This window comes from Amyelois transitella, chromosome 6, assembly GCF_032362555.1.
Source record: "Amyelois transitella isolate CPQ chromosome 6, ilAmyTran1.1, whole genome shotgun sequence".
In the NCBI taxonomy this organism is placed as follows: domain Eukaryota; kingdom Metazoa; phylum Arthropoda; class Insecta; order Lepidoptera; family Pyralidae; genus Amyelois; species Amyelois transitella.
In genome coordinates, this window is record NC_083509.1 from 4590902 (window position 1) to 4609552 (window position 18651).

Below are 18651 nucleotides of genomic sequence, written 5' to 3' on the forward strand. Positions count from 1 at the left end.
CACCCGTATCTCTGTGGGACGCATGTAGTTTCACTGTGATTCCATTAGAATATGAAAGTACAGCAAATGTGTAAATGGTTAACAGATTTGTGTATTAACACCCTCCGCGGTGAGCGACTCTGTTATTAGTTAGATGGTATTGGTGGCGGCAGACAAACACACCCTAATTCTGTTTACCTAATGAGATGTGTCGACTGCACGCGATCCATTCTCACGACCCAAACGCGAGAAAAAAAGAGATTCCCAAAATTTTAACGCAATAGATACATTGTCTCTACATAAACAGCGGTTAAATTTCATCGAAACAAAAAACAAAGCTCACATTGTATGGAAATAGACTAAAGGGTCAACAGGACTGACAGGCAATTTTTGTAGTGAATTATTTTTTTATAATATGTGGGTGTGGTAAAGTGATACTATTGAGAGGCCATAATATTCTTACAGAGTTCCGGGGCCTTTTTCTGCAGAGCTTCAGAAGAATTTATTTAAAATGTATTAATAATATATTCAAACAATTATGGCTATGCATACGATTTGTCAATATGTATTGCAGTAATAGACCCAACGGCCATAAAATGATGGAAAAGTCGCCTCCATAGCAGTACTGCCACCGTAGTAGGATGAGGCGGCGCAGGCGGCTGTATACTTTGCGCCTCCTTTAAAAATTGATCGGCAGTTTTACTTCAATCTTATAACAAGTGCAAGCAAGTAAATTGTTGTACCGTTTTAATAAAGCAGAAAAGGAAAACTGACGCTCTCTTCGCATGTACAAAAAAGTTTTAATAAAGGCTTTTGTGCGAATCAATTTAATGGATGATCTTATTACCCCTTACGAGTTGTCCACAAAATAATGCCATCTGCTGTTTCTGAGCGGAATTGCGATGACTCAATGTTTGGCACAAATTAGTCGGGCCTTCGAGGATTGACCCTACAAGTTGGATGGCTACAAATTCATCAGACAGGCCCGTTTTATTTTACACATAATATGTAGTACTTACAGGCAAAATGTATAAGTTGTAAAGTTATAAGTATTTGCCTTTTTGACAATATGACATTTTCCTGACAATATGCGCGTTTTCTCTTACTTTTAGCAATTTTTTTTCATATTGTGATCAATTGGAAACGTCTTAGCAAAAGGTCAGTCGCAAAAACTATAAATAAATTTTAGAGGTTAATAAATATTCAATTTCAGTTGTACATTACATAACCAAATAAAAAAAAAAGTTTTTTAATAATATTGCAATATTAAAATATTTTATATATTCCATGCAAAAAGAAATTGTTTTGGTTATGTCGCACATAACAAACAATGTTGTAAGTATTACATGCTCAAAAGAAAAGGACTATGTGACAAAAAAAGACGCGCGGTATCCTTGACTTGTGTTGTATTAATATTTATCAGAGGCAAACGGCGATCGATTCCTTGTAGAATGTATTCTATTAACTTGATACTAGGGTTTAATTTTAGTCAGTATGGTGAATAGTGAAATTGATCGCATACTGTACGATGGATACAAATTCGCTTAGCATTGTCGCGTCGTGCGTAATGCCGCAGACTGGTAATTAGCACTAGGCTCCCAAGACATTCCACAAATAGAATTGCTCTCTTTATGTTTCTCACTAATAAAGTGCCGTGTGGTTGATAGTAATAACGTGTCTACGCGAGGCGTATTATCAGCGCTCCCTAGAATACGGGTTGAAAAATACAGAACTAAAGGAACACTAAGGAGATGTTGTATGGAGTCAACATAGACTGTTAGAGAGAGCAATCGCGAGATCGCCGCACGTCCCCAATAATTCGGCTCGTATAACCAGAAGGTAGGTAGAGGTGTGGTTTTTGGCACTTAAGAATAGGACACTTCATCTCTTTTCCATGGATGTCAAAAAATACGTGTATTTCAGCTTTTCAAAAAACATTTGTATTTCCCCTTTTTCTGTGCAGATTTCAAAACTCAATAATGGGAAAGGCTAAATTAACTAGCACTAAGCTTTCAATGTTTTGTCTAGAATTGTGGCTCTAGTGACGTGATATACGTATTTCAGTACTCGCGACTAAGGGCAATGTTCCGAAGCCGATACTAACCGGATGTATAACAAAGTGGCACAGTCGTAACTCTTCATTGTGTGGACGTCATTTCATACTCATCAACTAGTTACGAAAAAAATATCCATTCAACAAAAAGACTATTGTTGCTGAAATTCACTTTGAAAAGGGGTATTCTTTGCATAGATAGACATTGATCTTATTGAATAAAAACTATTAGTTTTTTTAATTTACTATGAACAAAACACATATAAAATGTATAAATATATCGAGGTAGACACAACCAAAAAATTGGATTTTGATGTTTGGTATCTAAGCAGCCGTAAATATTTCAAAAACCATTTAGGTTATCGCTGTAATATCTAATGACGATACTTATCGTTTGGCAATGATACTTATACAAAGTAGTCTATATTGATCTTAAGAAATAAATAAAGAGCTGATATTAATAAAATTGGGACAGGTAGCAAATAACGGTTATCAAACTTGACGAAAAGAAATCAGTAGGACGAACGTTGTATGGGATAACTGTCACCGCGGATGTGTCAGTTTAACACTGACTTTGTGACATTGTTCCCAGATCAAACATCCTCAGTGTGGCGATAACGCTGCATCTATTTATTTACTTGCACAGTCTCATAATAACGGAACAACAAAGATCAATAAATAAATCCATTCCTTGTAATTCTCACAGTTCGGGCCGAGGCCGGCGCGGCGACTGCGCTGAACCTCATTCCATTCAGCACACCTCTCGCTTACACATACCCACCACCCCATAAAGTCGTCCCTGTCTTTGACTTTGAATAGAACCGCCCTCGGTACAAGATTCTGAGAATTGAGCTCGTGGCATTTTTTAGAACGCATAATAATTTGATCGGGAAATATTTATGGAAGGGGTGGCCGGACGCGGACTAGTCGGACGAGTCAATTATCAGTGGAGTGGCACTCTCTCCGCTGAAACAGCGCTATGGGTGGCTGGCTCACCGGCCGCCAACCACAATTTATGGCGTCGGTGCACCGACCGAGGAATTTCACATGATTTCGATCTTTTTACACCATAATATTATCGTTTCTTCAAATTCTTTACCCTAATCAGCGTCACTACGGTAATTTTTTTTGGTAACTATCCTATTACATTTTTTCACTTAATTATTTGTTTCCTTAACGTAAAGGTAATTAAATCACGAACCAAGTTACGTGTAAGTCGATATTTTATTACATTAATCAAATATAACTCGAATTTCTATTGGTGCAGGTGAAGCGGAAATGAAAGTCGCAAGCACTGGCGTCGTAGCACCGGTGCTACGAAGTCCTACGTCCCTCGTAGCCGTCGTAGTTGTAGCCCTACGAGAGTTATTGTTATTCATTGTTGGATATATTTAATTATGTAATATTCAATCAACTAAGTTTAACATACATATATTTTCCATGTTTAATTTTGAACCTAAATAATCGGAATAATATAGGACTAATTATAATCTGATTTTTATGGGAAAAACCTTCCTTATTCTAAAGAATATTATTAGAAATATATCAAAAGAACGTTATCAAAGATTTAAAACTCTAAAGAAGTCGCGTGTACGAGTACAACCAAATGAAAGAAGATTACGGCCTCATGCTTCGACCAAGTTTAAGGAGCGCCGCAAATTGCTTGAAAATAAACCTCGAATAACATATTTACCAATTATTCAGAAGTAAAGTGGTGTTTAATAAGTATTGCAGCTTGCCCACCATACAATGTTGCTGATGAAGAAAAGAAAATACATGATAATACGAATTAAAAGAGGATGTAAAAATTATACTCGTTTGAATATTTGTTTTTGTGATAACTAGTTAATACTCGTGGTAATGCTGTTGCGTGGATACCAGAGGCGAATATTTTAACTATAAAACCAAGACATTAATACATATAATGAGACAGTAAAATCGAGTTGAATTTGGTTTATATTAACGTATTTAATTTAGACAAAGTTAAAATATCTACTTTGTTTTATCAATATCTATTCTATTCTAATAAAGACAAAAACACATTGTCTCTATTGAATTTTTAAAAATAACATATGTTGTGGGCCTATAATTAAATTACATAAAATGTAAATAGATGCCGCCGTATTATTTTAAAAGTAAATTGAAATTTTTCCAAAGTGCAATTCAAATAATTAAAAAAATAAGTTGGTTGTTAATGTGGTTTCATTGGTTTGGTTTCTATTATTTGGTTTGGTTATATCGGTCGTATGTTGTGTTGAATTGAAAGCTGTTTGAATTGATTGGTTGATATGGCTTTGGTCTGTTATAATTGATTCAACAGGTTACGCGAAAGTGATAAACAGTTAGTGTTTCATAACCTGACAAAAATAATATTAGATACTAAAAAATCAATGAAATATATATAAATGACCGTGATGCATTGATTGTGCGATGTCGATGCATTATCGAAATAGTTGGTTTTTTTAATAGTTATTACAGACATGGTTATTAATCGACATCAAAACATATGGTAAATTGAAGACATTTTATCACCGGAGGAAGATTACCGCAAATTGTTGAACTGCAAAATGCCTTGCCTGACCGTTAAGTATTGCTCAATTATATGTTTGGTGCCTACACAGTATAAGGATCATTTATTCGCAAAGTTTTGTTTTTGCCATGGCGTAAAATTATAGTTTGGTAGCAATGAAACTACAAAAGTGCTACTCGATCATTCGCTTCCTGCGTAATTAAGGGAAAGGCTTATATAAAATCGGGATGCTTCTCTAAGGCGATGGGCTGTCACTATCTCTGAGTCTTTATTTCATCACTTACCCATATCTACATAATCATAGCCTTCGAGTCTTGTGCCTTTTGGCTTTGGTCTCCGAATGGGGGTGAGGAATCGACGTTATCTATATCTGTGTAAAACATTTGTAGTTCTTGTGGATAAAAATGCATAAAACTAGGTTCCTTGTAGATAACTGAGCAGTAAAAATGTTTTATTGTAAACACAGATTTTATGATGGGTCCCAGTAACCGGAAGAAAAATTGAGAAGATTAACGATGAAACAGGATTCGGTGAGTCAGGTTTTTACAAGAAGCGTCTCCTATCTGACCTTCGGTCTCTGCAGGCAACTTTAGCCGCACTGGATCATGATTACACATTCGATTGCCTGAATGTACTGGTTTCCCTTCCCGTAAGAGTATCGGTTAGCATTCAAACTAAAGTAACTATATAATTCGGAAAAAGAGTCATTTATGACATGGCCGAAGCGCTATTTAAACCTGTGCCTCAATATTTTTAAATCGTGCATCTTGTCGATTTGGCGAACATACTTAATCGATTAGCTGAGAGACTTGACATGATGTGATCGAGTAATTAATCGTGACCCATACATTGCAATAATTTCATCTTATTATTGTGATGGCAATTCAGTACGGAGGCGGGACTGAGGCGATTTCCGGTGCATGTGCAAGACAATGCTGCTGAATGGACCCATTAATAGCACAAGTGAATGAGTGCGTAAAGACACATGTGCCGAACTCGAATCCGCTACCCCACGATTGGCGGCTGGCCATATGGCGACCCATACATTGTCTTATGCAAAAGGACGGGGCGGCTTTTCGTTCATTCATTAATTTGTGCAGGACTTCGAGGAATCCCCTTTTTATAAACCGAAACGTTTCTTCGAAACGAAATATTTTTATTTCCCCGGACGGAAGTACGAACCGCAAGGGCCACAAGTTCAAAGATATGAAAGAAAACATACAAGTTGAGTCCTGTATTACAGTTGCTAAAAACAATATCGGATTTTAAACCAGTTGAATTGTATGAGGTCTGCAAAACACAGAGATGATGTCATGATTGATTAATACAACTGTGCTGTTAGGCGATATTTCAAAATAATTTCGATTTCAGTTACGTCCCCGTTTTAGCTGGTAGACTTCGAAACACGCGGTTTGGTTTTATAAAGAACGTGTTAGTGACTAAAGTTATTGGGATTATAGACATCTATAGTTGTTCTCTATTTTAGTTACAAATGACGTAAATGAGTGGCTATGTCTTAAATTGTTTTACGTATTTCAAAACATTATATGCTTATATCTCGATAAAAAGTATAACAAATTATTACTGCCAAATTACCACAACTAGCATGTTGACGTTATTAAGTGATATAATACAATACAAATTTAACTCTATTGCCCAAAAAAATACATATGTAGTAGAAACATACATTATATGTTGAGCAAAGGCTACAAGTGATAACTTGTATCCCATTTTGTTTGATAATAGATCTATATCTATAGCACATTAAGAAAACCCTTCACATAGACACATATCATACCTTTATGTCTTACACGGAAGAAAGAGCCAATGGTCACAAGACTTTAAAACCCTTCAGAATATATTGTGTAATCGTTTCAAGTATACAGTGGAAGCACTGAGTAGCGACATTGGCAATACGTGAAATTAAGTGTTATTCCTGGATTACCGACAATTTGGATGGAAAGTATCGCTTCCTGTACGTTTCTTTCTTTGTTTAGAGCAAAATAAACGGTCTGTGAAAAGTACCTGCGGCACAATAGTCTGGTACCTCGACAATTGTTGCTCGCCGTGACCCGTTATACGCTTGTGTTGCAGCGACGCATTGGCGCCAGGTACCTATCTACCTTTTGTATTTTTCCTATTAATCGTGCTAGGTAAAATGGACAGCAATTGTCCTTACATGCTGGGAGGCACTTTGTTCAGTCTCGCAAACAAGCGATTTACTCGGTGGCGCTTCCCGGGAGTTCCCCGGTACCTGTTATATGGAACTAAAATCATTGAATTAGTTACGTAATTCATTTTTTTTTTTTTGTCACAAAATATCTGTTTACATATAGTTTACGAAGAAACGTTTAATGTTTTCTCAAAGCTGATTTGTACGATAACACTTCTATTACTGTTTGTTTGCCGTTTTGTAGTGAGTTTATCACGATATCAGCGGCCGGATATGAACCGTCTCGCCGCCTTCCCGACTGTTATCGACGAAAACTCAATAAAGTCTATTCATATGAACGATTTCTATGTAAGCTGGTCCATTTAATTTTGCCAAAAGTTAGGCACAGTGACGTATTGCTAATGGAGCACCGCCCGCATGGGGTTGCAGTGAGATGGCTTAATTGAGGGCATAAATAAACTGGCTGTAATGAGAGATGGTGATACTTTTACGCCGTCAAATAGTGGTCACGTGTCGGGAATTCGCCACAATTGCCTCGTCATGCGAAATTAGGGGTACCCTAATCAGCTCAATGGGATACTATATGATGTGATTATGATGTTACATTTAATATGTGACTGTTTTTAAATTATTCCAATTATGATCAATTTAAATGTACTATAAGTATATAAGCGAAAAGATTTTTATTTTACCTTTTTAACAAAACTTGTAAGTAAACAAATACAGATGCGTCGCGACTCACAAATAAACTCCCTTCCGTGAAGGTCCGCATAAACTAAAAAAGTCATGCGCAATTCAAATTTATATATCGTGAGAACAGACGCAACATATTGACAGTGATTAAATGAAAACACGTCGGCAGACACCTACAAAAGCGCGGTGTAAGTCTATATATATTGTGAAAAAAATAATTCGATCACGCTGAGTGTAACCAAACTGAGGGAATCGGGTATAGGCAGTTCACATCACCTAGTTCCCGGGACAATCCGTTGCATTTCCCATGCAGTCGCTATCGTTCTCGTCATAGTGGTGTCAGTCCAGAGGTCAGCGAGTCGTGATAAACCATCGGTGTCAATCTCAGAGCGGGCTTGTGCCATTACTGTGCCATCGCACAGTGAGGGCGCTGACGTAATTATACACCAGTTAAACAGCAAACAAGTACCGCAAAAATTGTAGAAAAACTGTATACTAACGTTATTGTCACAAGAAAATCGAAAACACCTTTTAATTCATATCCTACTGAAATTACAAAAACCAATTGATCAATCCAATCGAGGTTAATATTCCGTTCGAGTTTTAATTCTGGTCACATCAACATGTCTGTCGATGTCTTTGATATATTGTCAAAAATATATCAAAGACATCGAGATATTGCCCATAAGAAATTTAAAGAAAATACACTTATTTCGTAATACACAAAGAAACATATTGAGACACGATATAAAAGCATTTCATAACTTTTTATATACTTGTTGTCAGGCAGGTCAATAGATAATTGAAAGAGATTTCATAGATTACTTCATTCACAGTTGTTAAAATAGATATCGGTCACCAAGACGCCATTTATAAACCTATGGGTTATCAATAAATGTGAACTACTATTAACCTACTTTACATAAAGGGTTAATTGCTTGAATAAAAATAATTTTAAGTTAGTACTTGATAGTGATTTTTGCGAGTTCGTTATTTAGTGTCAAAGAAAAAATATCGAGGAAACTTTCCTTGGACTAGTAACTTTGAACTGTGGAAATGAATTTTCATTAATTGCTTTTAATCGACTTCAAAAAAAGGAGGAAATTCTCAATTCGACCGTTCTTTTTTATATAAGTAAGTATGTTACCGCATATCCAGGGAACACTTCAAAAATCGTCGGAATTAGCTCTACAGTTCAGTTAATTTTTAAATAATGGTCCTTATGGCAAGACCTCTTCTGACAAAGAGAAGGGATGACCACGCATTAATCTATATAAGTGACTACGAATGGTAAAACTAGTACAGTCAGTAAACTGACTTAAAATATAGCTAATAGAGACAGAGAACAGATGTTCAGCACTAATCACGTAAATGTACCTACTCACACCAAAACAGAAGAAATAAAAAAAAATTGTGCAGAAAAAATAAAAACAAACTTCAAAAGCTAAAAAAAAAATTAAATATTAAATTTCAATTCGTCGTACCTAGGCGATTCGTGGATTGGTACCTAATAACGTACCTACGTAAATTTTTGGAGTCGGTGCTGAGTAGATTAATTGATTAATTAAGGACCCAATGTCTTTTAAGCGAAAGGCAGATTCTTTAAATAGTCATAGATGTATGTAACATAGTAAATAAAAACACTGCTTGCAAAGGCTCCAGACTAAGTTGGTGTCTTTATGTGGTCACATATAAGTACGCCTAAATAAGGAATCCATAGCTTGCGGTCAACGTTATTTTACGTGATTCGGTTTAAATTGCCCCATTGTGCTAAATAAAGTGCAATATTGCGAATACTAAAGGCCACAAAAACAAATGATGAGCAATTAGAAATATAACAGCCTTCAATGAAAACAAAGAGGTAGGGACCAGGAATCGGGCTTTCTTATGTGCGTGCAACACACGATATCTAAGGTGTAGAAACGACATACCGTGTGTGTACTTACCTGTGTTGATTAAATCCAAGTTTACTTTTTCTTGCAGGTTTTAATTCATACATATACATTAGTACAATGTAATTTATTTATTATTTTTTCTCAGAATCAATACCAATACACAGTCCGGTATTTGCACTCTACAAAAACGCTTTTCATAAAATGCTTTGCAATTTGGTCAGATGCATAGAAGAATTACTTCATTAATCTCTCTCCTGCTCCGTCATTTGATTATTTTGTTCAACGTGTGGAAAGTCCTGTCCAGTCACAGGAAATAGTACGGTTATGTGGAACTCGAATGCACTAAAACTACACGATGCCAACCTCCATTTGTGCATTTCTCCTTTTTTACCCAACATAACATCGTCGATGTCGGCTACCATAGAATTATAAACATACAAGCTTTGATTATCATTATAAACATATAATCAAAGCTTGCCGACACTTGTCAGTTTTGATATTTTTAGATACAGATTTAATTTAATCTGTATCTGAAAATCATAGATAAAATAATATCCAAAAATCGACATGCCTGTATAAAAAAATGAATGTGGATGAACCGAAACAAGTAGCAAGGATCGTGGCAAGTGGAAATCTGTGTAGTTTTTGCCTAATCCTCCAGAAAAAGAAATGATTTTATGAATGTACCGTTGCCACGAGAAACAAAATATATGTACAAAAGGCGCATTTGTTGATCTCCATTATTTGTAACAGCGCCGGCGCAGCCAAGCCAGGCGAGACACGTAACAAAATAAAACGTTGAATGCAACATTCCCGAGCCGGCTCATATAATACCTATATTTGTGTTATAAATTTTACGCGCCACGACCAGACAAGTGTTTGCGTAGTCAGAGGAATTTTGTCAGCACGTTTGACTTATCTACTCATAATGTTAGATATGCATTCTTCCAGACAGTCCATTCTAACAGCGTTGTAATTTCAAAAATTTGTGTATGTTCAGGACATTTGCAATATTCATGTTGCATGAATTTCGTTATTTAATGTATATTTATTAAAATAAGATAATAATATAGAAGATGCTTACATGGAATTTATTACTAATGAAATGAATGTCAAAACTGCAGGTGGTCCAATGGTAGGGATCGTCCGTGTAAATCGAATATCATCGGGATAAGCGATCTGGAATTTTAGAACTTCCAACATTACAGCGCTCATTCGTGAAAGTAATTAATATTTGTCCTTTAAAAGAACATGTAGGTGGTCATCATGTTTACCTATTCTGGTAAAGTATTCTGTTACATATTATCCTCAAGGAATTATTATCTGATCTCTGTCTCTTCCTTATCAATAGAACGACGAAGGATATTGAAGTATCAACCTATAGTAAACATACGCAGGACAATTGAGCGTGGGAGCATACGCGGTGGCATTCACTAATGGACGTCCCAAATCATCTTATTACGATTGTATTATTGTTGACGGCCTTTTTGCATTCCACACAATGACACTAACCGCGTTGCATAATGGTGTGCGAGACAGTTTCGATGTAACACAATACATTATTGCACATTTTCAGATGTCGAACTTGTTTATATTTTTATCGGGCGCAATACTATCAAATTACACTTGAACTATTTCTGAAAAGTAAGTATTATTTTAAAACAATTTTTGTGTATTTTGCTTATTTTGTTTGAAGTAGTAAACTAACAAATTCTACTTAGAAGAAAAATATTGTGATATTTATGATTATGTATGTATTTGTTTTTATAATGCTGTCATATCAAAAAACAAACAACCTTTTTTACATATAAACTTAGGACTAGTACTCAGTCAAACGCTAGGTTTCAGCAAACTGCGATACTCTGAGTGGAGGTGGTATCGCAGAGGCGTCGACATGGCGCCCAAGAAGAACTCCAACCGAGGGCGCAACGGGTCTGCTGCAGGAATGTGAGTTCGCCAAGTATCACACGCCCAAGATGAGTTTGATATTTTTTAAGGGCGCGATTCTTGGAAGTATCTGTCGAGCGGTCGGAGGCTGGCGCTCAAGACCATTGTGGCGCGCGGCTAGTTTTGATCTTATTGTTAATGGGACGCCAAGTTTTTTTTCAACGGTGCTCGGAAAAAAGGCATCATCGGACCCCAGCGGAAACGTTACGGACCCTTCTGAAGTAAAATGGATATACGTTCTACGAAAGAGGTGTTATTTTAATCGTAGGTCGCCTTTGTTGTTCAGGAATGTAGATGGCCTGTCATAATTTTAATGGCCAGTTTCTCAGGCGTTCTTGAACCTGATGGTGCACACGTCCTGAATATTCAACGGGTTTCATCGTGGGAGCACAAAGGAGACCACTTTGAAATTATTTCGCAAACGCAAAGCCAACTATGTAAGTTTTCAAGTTTCAAATAAATTGTTGCAGAAAACTGATCATAAGCAATTTATTCCATTACTCTAATCAGGCGAGGTAATGGTGAATACAATTCTGAGATATTGACAATTTTGCACCACATCTAAAGACAGAATACTATTTTATTAACAAAAAGGGGCTTCATTAGTTACCACTTCAAAAGATGAAGAAGATTTACTTCTATATTACTTATCGTTACAACTTCGTTTCGCATTTCATTTAATATTTCCATATTAGCGCTTAGAAAACTTCTTACGGAGATCATCTTATAAAACAGATACTTATACAAGAAAATGTATTAATTTAACTCATGCTATCAAAAGCTTCTTTGAAATCAACAAATAAGGCTCCATTATAGTAATAACTCAATAACGCTGCATTCTTTATTATAATACACTATACAGCTTGAATCTCTCAACCCGAAACTGCAGGTATTATGAGGGTACATTGTATGTTTACCTATAATAAATAAATTGCTGCTCGAGCTCCCATTATTTCTTTCATTAACAACGTAATACCGACGTGAGACAGCCCGATAATGAATAAACCACACACGAAGATCTTATAGAGAGTAATGGGTTGATAACTCATTAATAACCTCAGTTCAATGCAAAAATCCACGCACATTTTGAATTATGTCAAAATTATGAAGTGTGCACTTTGATACAAAAACAAAGAAAGATACGACTCGAATATGATAATGTTATAAAGTTGATATCACTTTAATCACAAAGAAGCCGCAAATTGTGAGGTCTAAAAGCTTTTTTACCAGCGAGTCCCTCAGGGCCTCCTCTCCTCGCTCTCTGCAGAGCATAATGAGAGGTTGTTAAAATTATGAATGGAACATCTTCTGAGGCAGCTGTGTGTGCGTTAAAGTAAGTGTATTGACGTGTAAAACAGTTGCACACATAGTTCTCGTGATTACACACCGGCACGCAGCGCACAGCGGCTGGCGGCGGCGTGTTTTGGTGAATGGTGCATGTGTGCTCTCGGGACCGTTGGTGCACTTGTTCGCTGATAAATTTTCTGTTATTTTTTTTTTTTCATTTTGAAGTGATTTCAAACTTCATCTCATATAATTATCTACTTAACGTGATTTAGAGATTTAAACCATTTTAATTTGACACAGTTAGATTTCTACAGCATCCGTTTTATACGTAAGGCCGTACAATGAACTAGCTTGAATAAACAATTATTTTGCCCTAAATCCTGCACTTCCTCTATGGAGAAAATGTGAAAGCTATAATAACGTTATCTAACATTGTTTTTTATTATGTAGTCCTTAAATTTGGTGGTGGTACTGAGATTGTGCACATTTGTAATCAATGAGAAGAATAATAATGATTTATAAGCGCGCTGTCCACTATTTATGAGTGTATGAATTCACTCAATAATAGTAAATAAAGAATCTAAATCGCACTGCAGGGCAGGAATTGGAAAGGCTAACCTTATACTACTACAACTGATGATTACTCACAGCAACGCAACAATGACAAAAGTTAAATTTATGTCATCATCGTTTAGTTACATAAGTATTTTATAGGTGATTTATAAATTTTAATGAACGGAGTCCGGCGGTTTCCTCTTAAACCAAGAATTAAGAAAGATTAGAGGATTACACGAGATACCATTCCGGGCAAACAAAGGTCCGCGCACACGTCTGTGGACGCGTCCAAGGACACGGAGCTTGTGTGAGTATGATGAAAAAAATTAAAGGTCCAATTACTAGTGAGCCGTCTTCCATTATTAACAACTTTATTTATGGTGAGATGAATAACTTGCGGCTTTTAATCAATCATGTGAGTGGAGCGACGTCCGGTGGCCGCGACAATTGCCCAATGAGTGTAGATCTTTCTGCTAGGAACAACATTGCCCGAGTCTTGGTCACCACAAAATAACTATACTCGTATTTTAGTGGCCACATAACATAGTTGGGCGATTGGAACGTGGTTTCTGATAGGTATAACAATATAAATATGTTAAACGATATTTATGCACACGCCATACCGCTCCAAAATTCATCTCTCCTCTCATGGGTCTACTGGAAGAGATTTCTTTTGAAATAAGCAGCACCTTTGTATTAGAATTGCTGTAATAAATGCTCCTCTATATAATTTTGTGTACATAGATAAATAAAATCAGTTTTAGTGTAAAGCTATAATAATGCCATTTTGAAGTAGGATATAGGTATATCTGTATTGAGGGTGGCAACTTATTTTAATTGAACCATGGATCCTGATGTAATTATTAGTAAATCAGCATTATTAGGTAAGTAGTCTGGGATTCAATATGATTAGGTGATTCAGGGAAAACTGAAAACACAAATCTCTCTCGAATATATTTCTTTTTAAAAAAGAAAGAAAAATAGCTAGATTCTGTTTTTCATTGATAACAGTGCAAGCTTATCGTGATAAGTAAGTGATTGCTTTATTGTTCACTTAAGGTAACGTACTACAAATATAAAACAGTAGTACAATACAAAGGCGGGCTTATCCCTAAGTAGGATCTCTTCCAGCCAACTCTTGGTCTTGATTTTAAAGGAGAAATTATAGAAAGAAAATGCGTCAGTGAAGAAGATCCTTCAAAAAGTTCTCTGGTATACTTAGAACTGAGACCTTGGCAAAACAAGCAGTTACGGGACATGTTTCTTAATTCCTTCATCCATTAAACTACTCTTCAACCACCTGTTGTCGATGGGCCAGAATCTACAGGATACCGAGAATTCCCAAATTAACAAAGCAAGCGTACATTCACAGGCCATTAAGCGAGCGACTATCTGCTTTCACATGGAGCTGGCGAAATCCGCCCCATTTCGGGCTCGAGTGGGCAAAGGCGGCCGACCACCGCCGCTGCACGCACTCGCCCAAAAAACACCCCGAGACGTAACATAATATTTCCCAAGCAGCCTTTTATTTATTGGCCGGGCAGCAGCGGCGCCGCGACATCTCTACTTCCCAGAAGCGAGACGACTCGCCAGCTCGAAGCCGTTACATGTTTGAAAAAACAATATTTATGTTGATGAAAAAATCGGGATGCGATCCGTATTTATCTGAACACGGTGAGCTATGCGCTTTTTGTTTAGACCCGATTTGCAGGAATCCGCAGGTACCACCAATCACGTTTAAAAATATTAATTTGTTAATTTAGCAGGGCGTGGCGCGCGCTGTTTAGCGCGGCTCACCATATCAAATTAAAGGGATTGTAGATAGGCAGCAAGAATAGGCAGACTAGAATAGAAGACAGGGTAGGCAGAGAATACAAAAAGTACAGACACTAAATAAAAAAGAATACGAAGAAAACTTCGGGTACCTACCTACTTTTCGATGTAATGGCCATACGAATTTGTAAATTTTAAGAGGACTGAAATAAATTATGCTTCGTTAAAATACCTATAATTCTACACTCAATATTTTATGCCTGTCCTTATTATACCACAAATTACATCCGCAGCCTCGTAAGTACGTTATGTAACAATGGTCCTGCTGGGAAGCCCTATTCACCACAATTACTATTCTTGAAGAGTCTGTCCCAGCCTTTTGGTAAAAAGTAAAATATAACAAAGGACTACTAGAAAACGATGTTACACACTTTCGCCATTCATTGAGCTTAAACAAAAGCTATTTGAGATTTCTTAGGCAAGTAAAGCGTCAGCTGACTGAATCAGTGTCATCACAAAAATGTTTCGCTTTTTATTAATTATATAAAACATGAGTAAAAATATACATAAAAACATACATATAAAAAGTAATAGCTTTGACAAAATATCGGTTTTATTTTAAATTAAAAACGATCATAATATCATGAAAGTGTGGAAAGCTGCCATTAATCTGCCTAATAAATAAATAAATAATTTGTCGAAATACGGCATACGTTATGAAAATTACAGCATGATTTCCAAATGTGCCGTGTGGTTCCCGGCACCAATACAAAAAAGAATAGGACCACTCCATCCCTTTCCCATGGATGTCGTAAAATGCGACTAAGGGATAGGCTTACAAACTTGGGATTCTTTTTTAGGCGATGGGCTAGCAACCTATCACTAGTTGAATCTCAATTCTATCGTTAAGCCAAATAGCTGAACGTGGTCATTCAGTATTTTCAAGACTTTTGGCTCTGTCTACCCCGCAAGGGATATAGACGTGACCATATGTATGTATTTCCAAATCATTTTGTTTGTACCCTGGTGAACATTTGTAAGAAACACGAACAGCTGATTTACTGCGTATAAGTATCTAATCAAGCATAATGCTGACGAATTAATTTATTAAATAAAAATCGCCGCTGGAGCTGATCTCCACTCTTTTAATGGATTTTCATTTAATGGATTTTTCCAATCAATTGAATTCAGTTCCATAAAAAGAGCAGGTAGGCGCTTGACAAGATATATAGGCTGCTCTAGAAGAGTTTAAAAAAGGTAACTTTTTAAACTAAGGTGTAGTAAGGTGAATTAAAATATAATTTTAGAATAAATGTTAGATTTGTAAAAAATGAAAGAAGTACATATTAAGGAACAAAACTGATTAAGTACAATATTATTCTTGATATCCCATTAGTAAACTAACACCGCAGATTTCACTCCTTAACTAAACTGTAATCTACATAAAAAATTATGGAATCCCATTTGGGCTCCAAAGGAGTAAAAATAATTTTAATTTATTAAGATTATTAGACACTAGCTGTTATCCGCAATTCCGTTTGCGTGTTATTGGAAATACGAAGGTTAAGGTTATAAAATTTACTCAAATAAATTTTTTAAAATGAAATTTGGCATAAGGTCCATAGGGTATAATTTGTATTAACAAAATATACTTCATATCCCTAAATTCTCATGGCAACGGAGCCCCAGAGCACATACAGTTGACAGCAAATATTTAATAATCCGTACTTATATTTTATAGAGAAATAAGATTCGTATTTTTGTTTGTAACGAATAAACTCAATCAATATAATGTTGGCCAGGCATAAGATCTATTCAACAAAATAAAGTTTCATTCAAATCCGTTCGGTAGTTTCGGAGATTAGCGTGTACAAACAAAAAAACAAACAGACAGACTTTTTCTAAAATTCATGCTCGGGTACTATTCTTCATTGTAATAAATCATTTTATTGCAAAATATACTTACTCAATGTAGACATAATTTTTTTCCGGTTTCATTATATTTATTGATTGATTTTATTAAGTATGTAATACCTACTTAATTTGCTTACGTTGTGATGAAGCTTTATTTTGCTATCAGGAAATTTACAAACGAAGCTACAGACCTTAAATTCTGAATAAAAACTAGTACAATCCACCTGTATAAAAATAGATAAGCGATGGTAACAAGAAAGCGCCGCGTAGGCCCGCTGCGTGAATGCACTTGACACCATAATAAATGGAAGTGGTCGCACGACAAAGGCTGGATCGGCGCGGAACCGTGGAATTTCGGCGCTTCCACCGCGTCCGTTAAGCCGATTGTCGCAAGTCTCACGGCCTATTATGTTTTTGTTACCAATACTGAAAACGCATCAACTATTTATAAAACGAAAAAGGTACTCTGTTGTTATCGACATCAACCTTTAGCTTTCAATAAATGTAGATCTCGATACACCTGTGGAATTTTGAGCGCAATGCTGTAATCTATTGATTACATTGATCTATTGATTTCGTGTAACTTGTAGAAAAAGTAATTTATCAGGTTTTTGAACTGATTAAGCAGTATATTCTACTTACTAAATATGGTTAGGGTAAGTTTTGCTATCCTGTGGTTTCCAGAGATCAGTTATTTTTAGTTTGGAAACCAGGATTATAATTGAACAAAACTTGTTATTATTAACAATGTTATATGAATAATAAATAATAAAGATTTTATTATTATTTACGCGCATAACCATTTCGGATGAAGTCAATCTATCTACATGATTCTGTCATGGTGAACTTTTGGAAATCTATTCCTGGAAATAGGTATTTTCCCTCGTCATCACTCTTGGTGCTCATACACCTAACTCATCCAATCTCGACCTGCGTTCCATACCGATACCATCAACCCAGCAGCGCTGCGTTAATCTGCTGCTGCCTACTACCCCTGCTCTTCGTTCTAGGATTTGACCAACGACTCTCAAGAATTCTCATATTACGCCCTGCTTTTTCTTTCCTACGACTATGTCAATGTCTCAAGTTTAATTTTGCTTCGAATGCAATCATTTTCAAGCTGGCGTTGCTATAGCAACCTCCGATAATTTATAGGTTATGTTTACGCTTGCGAATGTTACTTTTCCCTGACAGTTGACAGATAAAGTTGCACTACAGTTGATGATTTGAAGCTAGCAGCAGAAGATTACGATTCGTATCTAACTTCTCCTCGTAACAGAGATGACGTCACAGCTCTGTTATCGGATTTTATTAATTTTCTCTTAATTATTTAGAAGAACAAAATCATTTGATATTTTTAGAATCTAGATATATAAAATAAAAAAAAAATGAAATGTCAAATTTTAAATACGCTTAAATACTGTTTTACATAATATTGCATCAATTTCATTTCAAAACCACAATTTGCCAATTTCACCTTGCCTATATATCAATGACTTTTTTCGAAGTAATGTATTTACATTAGTTTGAATACTAACGGATGTTCTTTAACCGATTATCGTGAGTAAACCTGTATATTAAATACCTGTATAGTAAATTCAGGCAACTGGATATGTAACCATGATTGGTCCAATACAGGTTAGGTTCTCCTGCAAAAGTTGCGGAGGTCAGATGGGAGTCGCTTTGTGTAAAAATCTGACTAACCCAATCCAGGGTCCATGGTCAAAGGCATATCCCAGGCTCCTCACCAGAGTGGTGATGGGATGGATCGGATGCAACTGGGACTAAATCGAGGACAAAGAAGAACAACGGCCGGGTTATAATATACAGGTATTATAATATTATAGTGGTA